The sequence below is a fragment of the Pseudopipra pipra genome, chromosome 5, assembly GCF_036250125.1.
Source record: "Pseudopipra pipra isolate bDixPip1 chromosome 5, bDixPip1.hap1, whole genome shotgun sequence".
NCBI lineage: Eukaryota > Metazoa > Chordata > Aves > Passeriformes > Pipridae > Pseudopipra > Pseudopipra pipra.
Genome location: NC_087553.1, coordinates 39,841,027 through 39,854,992, shown reverse-complemented (window position 1 = coordinate 39,854,992; position 13,966 = coordinate 39,841,027). Strand labels below are relative to the sequence as shown.

Below are 13,966 nucleotides of genomic sequence, written 5' to 3'. Positions count from 1 at the left end.
TTAAAACATTAAAACACTAACTGCTTTCACTTTCTTTAAGAAAACAAATGAGGAAGTCGAATACACAGCCACTACAGCCTGAGTAATGAGGTTGCTCAACTAAACACATCTTTAGGAAGGGCAGGATAGATTTTTTTAATTAACAGAATTTAAACCACAATTTACACACGTTGTGGGTGCTAGGTAGGTAGTTGTATTAAGCTAACCAGTCTAAAACAATAAATGGTGGTTTTTTCCCATTACCTAGCTCTGTTGAACTATACAGGCTTCTAGTCTTATAAATGTTAATTGTTTTGCCTGTAAACTGTAATTTTACAATGGCCAGAGAGATCAGTTCATGTAGATGCAATTACAATGTCAGGTGCTTAGTTCACTTGCATCATACTGTTGAGTACCATCTTAAATGACTTCTCTTTGGGACACTGGAAAAAGAATTAGCTTTTGAAAAAGAAACTCATAATATTAAAGTGTAAAATAAAACATAATGAAGCAAAGTGTTTATAAATGGGTATAAAGGAGTCTGACTATCCAAATGGTTATTTAGCAACACTGATGATGAATAACATTGTTTACTGTTTTCAGTCTAAAATAACACTGATTATTGTTTTCAGCTTTTGTCACGTGGTATGAAGAACTGTTTGATTTTTCAGATTGAACAACAAAAGTAGTCCAGAAGTTCACACTCTACTTAAAACAGCATGTCACTTTTGGTGCTTTAAAATGGTTTGTTTGTAGCAAATATATACATATTTGAGTCACAAAAGAAAGGTTAACTTATTAGAATAGTAAAACACAGTGTTTTCCTGGATGATGTGTATAGACATTCATTTCAATGACATGGCACTCATGCTCATCATACAATTGAGCTGCATAAAAAGGTGGCAGCATTAAGAAACTGTCCTCCTGTCTTTGGTTAAAGACTGTTCTTTCATCTTCAAAACATGTGTATGTTGACAGACGTGTTACTGTAATACTAATGTTTCTATAATAGTGTTGTGCAACCTACTGAATTCTTAATTCAGTAATTCTAAAAGCAGTTTGAAGGGTCAAAACCAAACCTGAGAAGAAAGCAGACGTGAAACTATTGACAGAAACCTGTTATTTCTGGCTAAGTATCATATGCTCATCTTTTTGTTTGAATTTTTAAACTTTATGATGATTTCACAATAAAATTAAGGTAGAGTGCCATTGTTTTTCTTGATGGAGCAGAAAGCTCACCAGTAATGTTGGCCTTGATCCTGTAAACACTTGTGCAAGGTTTAGCTTTTGTACCATTGACAGTCTCATTGAATTCAAGAGGATTATTTGCATTATGAGTGTTTTGTGCATCACTTGTACTTGCTGTACTTGAGCCATTGCTGTAACATTCATGTTTTGAGGGTTGATAAATTGAAAACAAACGCCCAGTTGCATCATCTTGGTAATGTTCTTCCACTTTACTAACACACGAAGTGGATAGTAGGGCCTTCCTCTCCGCTGCTATCACACTGCAGAGAAAACGGGAATTTTCATACAATTTACCCCTTCGGGATGTCGTTCTTGACCTAGATCCCCCGCAGGATAACACACAGCCTGCGGTGAAGCCAGGCCTTTCCTTCTGCGCTCTGTAACCCACGGGCAGTGGACAGGCCAGGGCCACGGGGGATGGCACACCCCCTCTGGAAGCTGGGGCGCTTCCCAGGAGAGTGCGTCCCCCCGGGTTAGGTCTGCACAGGCCCCCGGCACCCGCGGGGGCGCAGGGGCGAGGAGAGGACCGGGGAGCCCTGCTCCGCCCGGACCCCGCTCACCCTACGCCCCGCTTTGGCCCGGCACCCCCAGCCTGGGCGCCACACTTTCCCTCACGAAACGGGACCCGGGCCGGGCGCGTCCCCGGCCGGCAGCGCCTCAGCGGTGCCGCGGAGCGCGGCGGGACCCACGGCCTGTGGGCCCGGCCCCCAGCGCAGGGCCGCGTCTCCCGCGGGAGGCGGAGGGAGCGCAGCCGAGGGAGCTGCTCCTTCCTCCTTCCTCCTCCCTCTCCTCCCCGTCCCCCTCAGCCTCTCCGGAGGGCCGGGCCGTTCCGGGCAGTGCGGCGGCGCTGCCCCCGCCCCTCGGCGCTGGCGGCCGGGCCGAGCGGCGGCGGGGTCACGGCGGCGGCCGGGTCAGAGGGTAAAGGTTGCTCCCCCAGCATCCTCCGTGCTGGATACTCAGCCATCTTGGATCCGCGGGACAAGAAAATTCATGCGGTGAGTCCGGCCCCGGCCGCCCCTCCCCGGCCCCGCCGCCGACCGGGGCCCCGCTGCCGTCCCGGCCGCGGCCCGATGCGGGAGGCCCGGGCGGCGGCGCGGCCCGCGGCGGGGTTCGGCGGGCCCGGGGCCGCCCCGCCGGGTTTCCGTTTGCTTTTGTCTCCGAGGGGGAGCGGGGGGGACGCGCGGCGCCCGAGCCGGGGGCGCAGCCGCAGGCCCGGCTCGGCCCGCCACCCCCCGCCCTCCTCCGCGGCCGCGGGCAGCGGCGGCCGCCGGGCGCCGCTCCGGGGTCGGGCGAGGCCGCGGCCCAGCGGTGCCCAGGCCCCGCATCCCCGCGGCCGCCGTTGGCAGCTCGCCCCGCGGCCCTCTCGGCCCGCCCGAACGGCTCCTTCCCGCCGCCGCTCCGCCGGCCGCTCCCGGGCCTCCCCCGTCCCTCCGAGCCGGTCCCCGCAGGGCTGCACGTCCAGCCGGCCCCCGCCCCTGCCTTCCCTGGGCCCGGCGTCGGGGCAGTGGAACCTGCCGCCCACGGCCGGGGCCGCGCCGGCCCCGCGCCTCGCCGAGCTGCCGTGCGGCCTGCGCCGCGGGCCCCGGGCGGAGAACGGCGGTGAGGCGGGGGTGCTGCTGGCTGTCTTTCTTCTGGAAAATATTTTTTTTTAGCTTGTGCCCGTTCCACTCTTCCTGGCGGCGGTTAAGGCGGTGTGTAAACAGGTTCTGGTTTTCCCTCGGACGTGTTTGTAAAACAAACTTGAAAGGGACCGAGCGCGGCCGCCAGAGGAAGGAGCCGGCCTTCCCCTGCCCGCCGAGGCGGCGGTGACAAGCTCTGTCGTGAACCTGGCCCGTGCTGGGGGAGGAGGTGGCACAGGGTGACAGGTTAGAGATGAGACAGGGACAGTAGAGTGGTGCGGAAAGGTGCAAGAGTCAATGCTGGCCATCCAGTTAGTGTATGTGTACTTCTGGTGAAAACAAGGTACCATCTAATGGGTATTTTTGGTTTTAGGGTGGGCTTGTTTTTGTGAAGTTGCAGGTAACTTTATTTTGGAGGCCCTGTAATGTGGGAAAATGAAAACACGCTTGTGTTAAGTATAGTAGCTTCTGCTGATGATCCACATCTAACAGAAGCACGTTTTTATTTCTGCTCTCTGTTTTATCAGGCAGAAAGTTGTTTCCAACTTTGCACTCTTTTATCCCCAGGGGAAGATTAGAACTTTCTGTGTCTCCTTCATGTATATATATGTATATATGTGTGTGTAACTTAGAGTGTGTGCGGGAGACATTCCTGTATGCCTGCACGGCAGCAACATCTGGTGCTGGTGACTGGCTGCTAGTCTTAACTCTTCAGCTGGGGGAAGGGAGTTTAAGATGATCAAACCTGCTGTCACATTAGTCAAGACCTTTATGTTCCTGGAAACTTGGATGTGTTTCAGACTGTTAAGACTTGTGAAGACCTGCAAGACCAAAATAATTGTTGAAGTTTATATTGCAATGACATATTTGTTTGGACCTGGGAGAATAGTTGTGTGTGTGTTGATGTACTTTGAGTTCTCTTACAGTGACACCTTAATAGAACGCAACTTGCAAGATTGAGTTTTATGGTCTGGAACATGATGTGTCCTGTGCCTTTTGCTTTTCTTTTTGCCCCCAAATTCCACTGTTGTTTATGTTGAGAATTCAGCTGGTATGCTAAACTTCAAGGCGTTGACTGCTTCTGATTTTAGAAAGGGATTTGAATACTCACTATCAAGAGCTGACTGGCTTGACTTGCAAGTGTATTTCCGTTTCACTTTCAGGAAGCTGTTGATAAAGCTAAGAGTGTAGTATTAGATAAACCTTGTCTACACATCTCTTCTAGAAACTTAATATTGCTGTCAAAGCAGTCATTGTTATTGCAACCTGTTCATGTGTAAGTTCTATCAACAAATGAAAGAAAAGCCCTTGGCTAAAATAAAGACCTCAGAAATTTATAAAAAAAGGAAGTTGAATTCTCTTTAGGATAATCTAATTTTAGAGAATTGTTATTCAGTGGAAAAAATAGGGCAGTGTCCTGAAGCTGGATGCTAAAAACCAGTCCCATAAATGGCTGTTTTCACCTGAAAATCGTGGTCTTTACCTCACTCACTTCATACAAAAATTCTAAGTGCCCGCAGTGATAGATCTCAGAAAGGATTTCTGCTATATTTGCTGTATTTCTGAATGCATTTCTGTTTAGATAGAGATTAGCTTTGAAATTAGGAACATTATTGCTTTTTTAACCTCTACTGTAGCTTTCTTAAAAACTACACTAATTTTCGTGTTGGTGCAAGGTCTGTCATAGAGTAATTGCAAAGTTGTAACCTCATTACAGCTTTAAAGCAGCCTTGTGTCATAACTTTGTTTATTCAGAAATGTTTTCCACCTTCTTTTTATTGACTGAAGAAGTGAACAGAACTTAAAAATACACCATAGTTGAATTAAAATAGAGGTTTCTTGCACCTGGCTATCTGTCTTGATCTGGAAACTGAAGAGAAGCATTGAATGGCTTGTTTTCCTATGGGGTAGCATAGAAAGTGTGCCAAGTACAGAATTTTGTTCTAAAGGAAGTAGACCCTTGTACTTAACTTTTTAAAATTATGTCTTCCCTTAAAGCTATAATTTGACTGAATACAGATTTTTAAAAGGCACCTTAAAAAAATATGTTCCCAAAGAAAAAAAAAAAAGAAGAAAAATTCTTAAATTCTTGGAAGAATACTTGCTGTATTTGTTGGGTGTGTTTCTAAATGTTAGCTTAAATGAAAGCCCTACGCCAGTTTCTATAGAAGTAGTTAGTCAAACTAACATTTTTTTACCATAGATTTAAATTATTGTTCTCTGAGTGATACAGTTTTTCTCATTTTAAAAATTATTATTAATACAGTGTATATTTGGATTTCAGCATTTGCTGTCAAAAGCTTAGAAGTTCCATTTAGGTTAACTTTGCTTCATCTGGGCTTTTGAGATATAAATAAATAAAAAAATGTAAGTCAACATTCTGCTATACAAGCTAATATTTTTGCTTGAAATTTATCCTGATGTCTCAGATGCACTGAAATGAGCAATTCAATACAGCCTGTTTCAGTTGTGTTTCCTGAATCATTGGCCTTTTTTTTTGTTCTTCTTTGCAGATGTGCTTTAGCACATAGGTGCTGTGTTTGTGTGTGTTGGTTGGTCTCCTGACTGGGGTTCCTGTAAAAGCATTTGAACACTTGAAATTTTGTGTGTAGTCTCATTGACTTCAAAGCACCGATACTCATATGTTAACTTTTTGCTTGAGAGTTTTCATGATGGATGCTGTATGTTGACAGCTAACTCTGCTTTTATTGAGCATTATAACTGCGTAGGAAGAATTGTGTCAAATGAAAATACTCACAGTAGGATATTTTAAATTGTCCTTATGAAATTATTTTGGTTTCAGGGCAGGTGTGTGTATACGAGACATGGTCTGTGCTGATCAGCACGAGATTTTTACATAGGATTGAAAATCTTTGCATTCGTATCCATAAAAATGAAAAAAAAAAAAGGCAACCCCCCAAAACCTCAACCATAAAATGTTCAGATCGCCCAAAGATGTTACTGAGACCCTGTAATTTGTCTTGAGATAGCATTGGTTATCAGTAGCGTTAGAGAAAATATGTGCATTATTCTTTACCCTTGACTTGGTTGCTCTGCCATCTGATTGTTCTTTGCAGTCGTAATATGTTTAATTTCACAACTCTCTACATTTCCTATGAGAATTCCTTTCAGATCAGGCTGGTGGGTTAAAAATTTGATTATAATGAAGACCTTTTTCAGACACATCCTTCTCTTGTTGAATTGCAATGCAAGAGTTGTTGACCAGAAATTTAGTAGTAGGTAAACAACTGTTTCTTCCTGTTTTCATTTTGATTTGGGATAATTCTTGGGGGGGTTATTTTTAAGTATCATTTTATGCACTTGAGGTGGATCAATGATGTTTGAATACAGTTGGCTGAGGTCAAGCTATTTGTCAAAAGGTATAGTTTATTTAAACTGAAAACTAGTATAACATGCTGCTGTGTTTGTGGTACATAAAATGGAAACTCCAACTTTGCATTACTCGTGCTGAGCAGGCAGTAATCCAATGGGTTGAGTTGGATTGTGCTTTCTGTCATTCTGAGTTTCATACCGAAGTGATGGTTAAGTCATTTAACCAATTTATAGCCAAGTTCTAGTCTGTAGCAAGAGGATAATGGTTTCCTGTGTTTTACTCCTATGGTTCAAGGCTTCTGTGGAACTAGGTACCAGTAGCAGTTCAGGTATATAGTTAGGGAAAACAATATTAAACCCCCTGAAATGACCAAAATAGCAATTGGGTTGTTTGTCCTTACGTGTTTCAGAATAGCACGTCCACAACGTTTTCATTACAATCTAAATATGTCTGCATTTGGAAACAATAGCAAGGAGTTTCCAGGCACCAAAGAGTAGCAGTAGGACTAATTACGGCCAACTATTTTGAATTATAAAATGTTCATGTTTAGATTTGTAGTCAGCTTCTTGGCAAACAAGTTTTTTTAAGGCTGTCTCTGTAACAGAGGCAATGATAATGTAATATCATATATTATCTTTTCTGTCAAAGGGTTGTAGGACAATGCTTGTCCTGGTGTAAAAAGAATAACTAATGCTTCCATCAGTGGACTGTGTACTTGTCATGCAGTCTATATGACTGTGTGAGTTTTTGCTTTGAGCTTCACTAGAACAGTACTTTTCCCCTTCCAGCCTGCTAAAACCTTGCATTGTTTGTGGTAAAATGACTATTCCTTGTATTTTTAATGCATTTTTTGTTTTAATTGCAAAAACTATTCGCGCAAAGGAAATGTTGCCAGAGAATTATAATGATGGAAAAAAGGTCTGCCAACCTTCTTTCTGTTGCTCTGCTGTGAAGGGGACTTGTTTGGGTATATGCTTGGAGCCTTTTACCATTCAGTAGGGATGAGATTTGTGAGAAAGTACTTGTTGCATATAAATATTTTTTTTTTGAAAAAGGTATGAAGCAGGAAAATAGCTGTGAAGCAGGTATTATATGTAAAGACTAAGTAGGTTAAAAAAACATATGGAAGAAGGTCTTCTCTCTTCTTGAGTGTTTCTACCATGTGTTGTGATGTGCAGAAGTGGGAATTGGAAAGGTTTTCAAGAAGAAATCAGCTGTACGCAGTGTCAATTTTGAAAGACTAATGAGATGATGAGCAATTCTGAATGTTAAAGTACCTTGCAATGTGGTGTCCACCTGTAAAACTGTTTGACGTAAAAAATCTTTTTTATGAGATGTTTGAATACTTTATTGCAGTGTCAGTACTGCTCTTGGTACTTCACTGTGTGGTGTACCTTTTCCAACATGCCAAAAGCACCATCATAAAATAGAAAGGTACCTTATTTTGAAATCTTAATTTTTGGATTATTTTCTGGATGTGGATGCACATTTCTAGTAAGTTGATCAAGATCAGATTGATTGAGATCAGCAATACACATGAGAATAAGTCAGTATTACTTTTTATTTCATGGTGCAAACTGAAGTAAATTCAGGTTCCTTTGCTACTGTGATATGGAGTTAATTTTTTTTTGGGGGGGGAAACTTTGGCATTTTCAGGATGATACGTTTTGGACAGTAAATACTTGTTTTCTTTCCCCCCCAGTTTCCTGAAAGTTCAGTTAGGTAAGAACATAAATGCTGTGAGACATTTGTGATGAAACAGGGAATATCCAAATTTCTTGCAAGGATAAAGTATAGTTTTCAAGAAATCACTGCTCTTCTGAACTTTCCTTATCTCAGGTCAGTGCATATTGTGACTACCAGCAGAATATGCTTGATGGCAAGTAGTATTATCATATCAGTTTAATTAGGAATTTGCAAACTGTTGATATTATCTGTAATCCAAATCTTTTAATTGTTTCCAAAAGATATAGAACTAGTTTAAATGACTTCTTTTTTAAAGCATCTGGCAGTTCTTTTGTGGTCCTCAGTGTAGATTCATTTCAGACTAGTCTGAATTAGTTTATATAGCGAAGTTTGACAAGTCTTGAAAACTGGGATGGCCAAGTGTAGGTCTGGTTGGTAACCAGGAGTGTCTCACTGAGAGGAGGCATCTTTAACTGCCCCTGAATTGTGCATTCCAGTGTTCAGCTGCTGGGCCTTTCTGTACTAGTGAACACCTGCATCTGCAGAGTCCATTTATTAAAACAGAATAATTTTGAGAAGTGTATTTTAAAACTCAGTAGGCTAAAGGTAATCCATAGGCCCTGCTGTACTTAGGAGAGAGCCTTAAGAGGAATAACATAGGCTGCAAATGAATAAACAGTGCTGGTAAAATCTGTTGATAGTAGAATGTGCTTAATGGATTGTTCTATGTTTGTAACTACAAGAAATAAAATAATTTAAAGTAGGTCAAGTATACACAGGTAACCCAGATTTTCAGTTAACTCAAAAGTTAAGCATTTAACTGAATTTATACTTTATATAGACATGTTTATATATGGAAACTTAAATCAGAAAGAGAAGTTAAGATTCAAATTATGGTCCTACAGACCTTATGAAATTGTGTCTAGGTAGAGGAAGGAAGTTCAAATTGGTGTGCAGTCTTGGAAAAGACATCCACTATGTGTTCTGTAGGATGGCAGCTGGTCAGGCATCCTGTAAGCACATGCAGACTTCCAGAATGTGTGTACTATAACTCTCTTTTCCCTGGGATGGGGGGAAAGTCATGAAGAGACGTGGAAAAGAAGGAAGTTGAGGGTTATCGTGGTTTAAGTATTAAGGAACAGAAGAACCAATCTGTAAGAAATTAATTTTTATTAGTTCTGCTGCTCATAGAAAAGAATATGTCTTTATGATTAGTAGTTTGTGTTTTGGTTTGGTTTTTCTTTATCTAATCAATGTAAATTAACTTTCATAGTCTCAGATGGTTCAGTATTTTTTGGGACTGTAAGGAGAGAACTCCAATCTGAATCAAATTTGATATTCTGCTCCAACTGAGCAGTTGTTCTTTGTGCATATTGATGTAACTGTCCAAGGCTCTGCAACAGATTCCAGTGAGGTACTTAATTTTGTAATGTGCTTCTAAAAATAAGTGCATAGTCTTATGTAACACATCTTGTATTGTTAGCACCTAGAGGCTTCATCCCCACTGGTATGAAGCAGAACACATCCTACGTAATTTTTGATTGTGGGTATTTACATCCGAAATATTTTCCCTGTCAATGTCTATGGCCAAAGAGTAGCTTTGCTTATCTTTTAGGAGTATCAAATATCTCGTTTGCATGGTTAGGTATGTTACTCCTCTGCATATCTGAGCAAAACAACAGTTTTTATATAGTTCAGCAGACATTTGTTTCTCTAAAGAAGTCCCAGGGACTCCTGCTCACAGGTATGTGCACTTTCTCAGAGACCTCTCACTTAATTTGGCTCTGTACTGGAACTGTAAGAGTTCTGTAAGTCCGTGGATGCTGCAGACATGAAAACGAGATGTTAATCATATTAATGCAGCTTTGAGGGCAAACTTGAAATCTCCTAGAAAATAAACCCCACTATTTTTTTAGCACTTTAGGTGACATTTATGATCAAATTATACTGTTCTGCTAGTTTCTGTACACCACTTGCTGTAGTCTTAGCAATGTTTTGATCTCTTTAATGTGGCTTTTCTCATGCTTTTTGAATTCAGGCTGCAAATAACGTGTTAAATGATAGTATGCATCATGTTTTGCTGATAGGATGATACCTGTACAGAACAAGCTTGTCATGTGTACATAATTTAAGGGTCAGAAATTAAATTTATCGAGAATTATAGCTTTATTATGGAGGAACTGGGTTCTCATTTTTCACCACTTCTTGAAGTAGGTGCTATATTTCTATGTTAGGAGCACAGCTGAAATTTCTGAGTAGAGGACTGAAAGTTCTTCTCGAACTCTGAGGCCAGAACAGAGACAACTGTTGTTTATTCTATTACTGTCCTTCTAAAAGTTAATTTTCTATAGTGTTGTTTACTGACATCCCAAGTCCTTCACTTTACAAGGTCCTTTTCTTTCCCTGAGGAATCTAGTAGTTCAGTGAAGAATGATTTCAAAGGTATCTGTGGTCTGAAGAAATAGATACTTGTAAAACTAAACAAACAGGTAGTCCCTTCATTAGGTTGCAGCTTTAACAATAAACGAGATTTTTGTAGATGCTTTCTAATGATTGTTTTATTTGAACAATTCAAATAATTTAATTTTCTAGCAGTGTCTAGGTAAGGTATCCATAACTTTGGGACAGGGGAAGTACTGTCAGCCCTCAGACTTCCTTGTCGACCGTAGAGGTAATCTAGAAAGATTGAAAAAATTGTAAAACTTGGTATTTATGACACCAGAAGCCCATGCTTCAGTGTGAGGGTTACCCTTGGCGAGGTATGGGTTACCTTTGTCCTTCCTGAGGCCAAACAGCACATATACATATTCAGGTAGTTAGATATGTGCCATTTCTACATGGAGAGGCTTTGTTTCTAGCTTGGATTTGGGTTGTTCTGTGGGAGAGTGGGCAACAACAGTTGCTGTAAGGCCTGTCATCCTGTGCCTTCTTCCTTTGGTTGTGTGTGTTAAGAAACCCTTTTGACCCAGCTTATGTATTGGGAGGGGAAGTCACAAAGCAATGCACCACCCTTCCTGGAGGCCTGTGGATACCATCCCCTTATGCTGGTGATGTGGAGACCATCCCTCCAGTTCTTGGTGAACTGCTGACTGTGCCTGTGAGGGAAGAGAGGGGGATATCTAACACAAAATCGTTGTTTCTTAGCTTTACCTTGTGCCTAGAAGCATTTTGCATTTTCCTCAATTCTGGGCTCTGCAGAAAGAGCCCTGGGACACAGCTGGAGCACTGTAGCTCTGGAGAAAGGAAGGAAATTCATTTGCTGGCCCTGCAGGGCTCCTGAGTGCCATGTTCTTTGTGTAGAAAGGCCAAGACTGTACCCTAGCCACCCTAGAGCAGCCATGCACCTTTGGTAGGCAATCAAGGAGCAGGAGAGCAAGGGTGGGGCAAGCATCCCAGAGGAGAAGAGCCTATGCAGGCCAGGCCCTGTTATTCTGTGCCTGGTGTGTCAGCTTGGGCTTAGCCTGTCACCCAGTACTGTGCTTGTAGAGAAGAAATGCAGTGTTTTTATAAGCAAATATGTTCTTCTGTTCTGTTTGGTATTTATTTCCTCTTTTTCTAGAGTAGGAGTCCAGGGAGCCAAACGCAAGAATAACACATTGGTTGTGTATTTCATTTTTTGTGTGCCCAGTCTTCTTTTTTATGAGTGTATCCCACGGTTTCCTCACCACAGCTATCTGTTGTCTGTCTGTCTGCTGGCAAGAGAAGATTGCTAATGTGAAGGAGGCCCTGGCAGTTGGCATTTTATCACCGAGCCTTCCTGGCTTGGTTTGAGCAGGGCTGTGTCAGGAAACTGTTGGTTTCACTACGTTCATGGGGGGTTGTTAGGAGAGGGGAGTTTTGTGAAAAGAATTTCCCATTTATTTTTGTGTGAAGAATCAGTACACACTTTTTACTTTAAATACTTAATTGTCCTGTTAATATAATTTAACTTTGTGAAGTTAGTGTTTATCCTGCACTCGTATAACTTGCTATTTATGAGAAGTTTTAGATTTTTGTGGAAGATGGTATAATGCACCCTTTCCTGTCTAATGAAGCAAAACTTTGAAATTTTATGTGAGGGTTATTCAAAATCTGACTTTTTGACGTGCAGCTTATAGAATGAATGGATAGTCTTTTATTGACTAACACAGGGTCAGAATGAGCTCACATCCCTCTAATGTTGCCCTTGACATGGCACTCTGTAAAACTGTATGAGTACGTTTTGATCCTTCTGAGGTATGATATTTTGGTTATGAACCTATTTTCTGTGAAAACCTTTTAGTCAGTAATAATTGTAGTGACACTTATCTGCTACTGTTTTTACTGGAAAAGCAAAAAGTGTATAAAAACCCCAAGGGAATGATAGATTTTGCTTAGAAGGTAAGCTTCTGAAATTGTTATGCATGAAGAACATGTAAAATAATCCAGTTGTCAGGGTTAAACTAATACTGAAACAAGAAAAAAAAATTGAAAATGGTCTTGCTTAATTAGTTGCCCTCATGCTATGTAGTATCAAACCCAGAAGACACACCAAATTCTAACTTGGTTTACAAAAGAAAGTTCCCTTTGGTGGTGTGTTTTTTCTCTCTGAATGCAGCTACCACGGTTCTGCTCAAGTTATACTTTTTTTTCTTTTTTTTTTCCTTTCCTCTATATTTTTCTCTCAGAGGTAAGACTCCAGTGGTGTCACAGGAAGGGTGCTATCTTGGAATAAGATGGACAGCTGCTGATAGAGTGGGTTTGGTTTGGGTTCTCCACAAGGCCTTGTCGTTCACTGGAAACCTCACCAGGTCCTGCTCCTGTCAGGAGTCTGACCTCTGTGGAAACTGTCAAACTGGCAAAATAAAATCAGCAAAAAATCAGAATTACGAATGGCTAGATTACTAATGGAAATATGTCCCTTGAGTAAGAATGAGACTCCTAGTGATACCTTGTAATTACACATCTGTTATGAGAAACTAATTTAAATTTGAGGTTGATGTATGCAGTGATAGTGATAGAAATCTATGCAACACTGGTGAGATGATCATATTCTTGCCCATAATCATTCTTCTGTAATATCAAATAGGGTTTAAAGTTTTAGCTATTAAAAGTTTAAAATTTTTTTCACTTACTGTGAGAAGCTTTTAGCTGGGTTAGTATATAAACCTAGAGAAGAGCAGCTATGTTCCATCAAATGGTGAAGGCTTTCCCAGTGTTAATATAGGCACATGATGCTGAGAACTTCAGTTTATCTGAAGGCAGGGGTTTAGATAGATGCAAGGCACTTAAGATAGCTTTTTTTTGTCTCCTGTGCTCCCAGAATGCCTCTCTTTTTCTACCTTAGGTATTCATACGATTTGTTGGATAGTTTGGGTTTTTTTGTCCCTGTGCTTTTCTTACTCTTTCATCACTTGTTTCCGCTGAGTTTCATTTCTTCCCCAACAATTTATTGAAAAAGATTGAAAAGCAAAGTTTTGGATTACCTCATTGTTCTTCCTGATGCTTAGTCTTTGTTTTGCCATGTCATAAACTTGTCTCATTTTCAGTTCATAAACTAAGAGAGATGTAGGTCACTGTTTATATGAGCGTTTGAAGTTTTGTTACAAACTCCTCCCTCAATACATAAGACCCTGCTTCAGTGACTGTTAAAATTGCAAATTCAAGGGAATCTGAATTGAAGAAATACTGGAATGAAGGTTTTCTTTCCTATCTTAACTCAGGATCCATCTCCATGTCACTGTTATATAGTTTTCTTCATCGAACGGTGTTTTCCCCAGAGCACTCTGGTCTCACTGGTTAGAGTGGATGCATGGTGTTCTCTCACTGAGGTTTTTTTTAATCCCCTTGTTCAGATCGTGCTATCCAAAATTATAAGTAAATACTAGGTTAATGTTTTCTCTCCAGTTTCTTCGTTACAGTTTCATGCAAGTGCTTTATAATGTTTTTTGAAAAAGTTATATTTTATATTTCCTCACTGGAGTGACAGCCATGCATTACAAATAGAGAAACTGAGACATTGGTTTAACATTTCATAATAGAAATGCCTTTCATTTAATTTGCAGCTGTGAATAGTTAATGATTCTGCATAGACTTGTAGTATTTCAAACAGAAGACACTTGTGAAAATCTTTGTGTGGCTC

The 13,966-nt window shown here is 41.3% G+C and overlaps 1 protein-coding gene across 8 annotated transcripts in view; it reads left to right on the top strand.

The window, feature by feature from the left end:
• Positions 1-2,091: 2,091 nt before the first annotated feature.
• The window catches only part of CNOT2 (CCR4-NOT transcription complex subunit 2), an 80,394-nt gene continuing 68,519 nt past the window's right edge, over positions 2,092-13,966 (top strand). For 2 of the 8 annotated variants that reach the window (XM_064655668.1, XM_064655672.1), the window contains exon 1: positions 2,141-2,222. The gene's annotated coding sequence lies outside the window, so the exon portion shown is untranslated. Of the gene's footprint in view, positions 2,223-2,744; positions 2,827-7,731; positions 7,903-13,966 lie in introns of those variants that run through there. The other 6 variants (XM_064655675.1, XM_064655674.1, XM_064655676.1 and 3 more) reach the window with 6 other exon arrangements.